Raw genomic sequence first — 1,295 nt, 5'->3', positions numbered from 1 at the left:
TCATGTGTACGCAACAGAGTGATTCACGTGAATTTTTAAAGGTTATATTCCATTTACAGTTATTATCAAATATTGGCTATATACCCTTTGTTGTGCAATATATCCTTGTAGCTTATTGATTTTATACATAGTATTTTGTACCTCTTAATCCCCTATCCTTCCCCTGCCCCTCCCCCTTCCCTCTTCCCACTGGTAACCACTAGTTTGTTTTCTATATCTGTGAGTCTGTCATATTTCCCTTGTTTGCTTTATTTTTGCAATTCTCCATATAAGTGGTATCATACAGTGTTTTTCTTCCTCTATCTCACTTGTTTCACTTAGCATAATACCCTCCAGCTCCATCCATGTTGTTGCAAAATGGCAGAAGTTCATACTTCTTTTATGGCTGACTAGTATCCCATTGTGTGTGTGTGTGTGTGTGTGTGTGTGAAGAAGATGTGGTATATACATCTTGGCAATTGTCAGTAATGTTGCTATGAACATTGGGGTGCGTGCATCTTTTCGAATGAGTGTTTTTTTCCTTTTTTAACAGTAATTTAGAGTTTATTCTAGCTATAATGCAGGTTATTCTGACTTTAAGGTAGCATACATGGCATACCTCTGAGTCCGTTCCTGGGAAATTCTTTTGTACTTCTCTCTCTCTGTTTTATAGATCCATGCAGTGTATGACACTAGGGGGGGTCATCTGGGTTTGGATCATATAGCAGTGAACAAATGGATGAGAGAACTTTCGAAACAATGAAAGGAGGAGGCCACTGTGATCTTAGAATATTGAGACAAATGGTGCCATTAGTGTTAACGTTTGAATGATAAATTCTTGTTGCAAATGCAACCTTAGGTAGTTTGAAGGGGTAGTCTGTAGGAAAATGAATTGTCAAAAGGAATCCACCACCTTGATATGGGTTTTCACTAGCTTCCATAATTGTGGCTTGCCAATGAAACATATTATCCCCAGCTGGACCTGCAGAACGGTGTGCTGGAGGGTCAGGGGCCAAATCACTAAGTTCCTTATTAATCCCTTTCAGCACCATAGTCTGTGCTTTTCCTCTGGCCCCTCACGGTCTTGGTGTGTGCTCAATGATCCGGCCAAAACTCTTGATTATCCGGGCGGCTGGGAAGGACTGTCTCTTCATCCTATCCTGGCTCTGCCAGACACAGGCACCTTCTTACTAAACAGAGAGGTGGGACTGGGAGGGTGGGGGTCAGAGGCATGTAGACGAAGCTGTGGGGGAAGGGTAGATGAGCGGTGGAAACCCTTAGACTCAGAGAACCATGGAGAGCCTGAAGGAGACCAT

At 42.4% G+C, this 1,295-nt stretch overlaps 1 pseudogene across 1 annotated transcript; it reads right to left on the bottom strand.

The window, feature by feature from the left end:
• Positions 1-564: 564 nt before the first annotated feature.
• LOC308609452 (ubiquitin-conjugating enzyme E2 D3-like) lies at positions 565-1,072 on the bottom strand (annotated as a pseudogene). The gene has a single exon. The product of its transcript is annotated as a ubiquitin-conjugating enzyme E2 D3-like (transcript).
• Between the last annotated feature and the right edge of the window lie 223 nt (positions 1,073-1,295).

The sequence above is a fragment of the Mesoplodon bidens genome (assembly GCF_964165515.1).
Source record: "Mesoplodon bidens genome assembly, chromosome: X".
In the NCBI taxonomy this organism is placed as follows: Eukaryota; Metazoa; Chordata; class Mammalia; order Artiodactyla; family Ziphiidae; genus Mesoplodon; species Mesoplodon bidens.
Note: the sequence above shows the minus strand (reverse complement) of the source record. Positions and strands in the feature narration are given on the sequence as shown.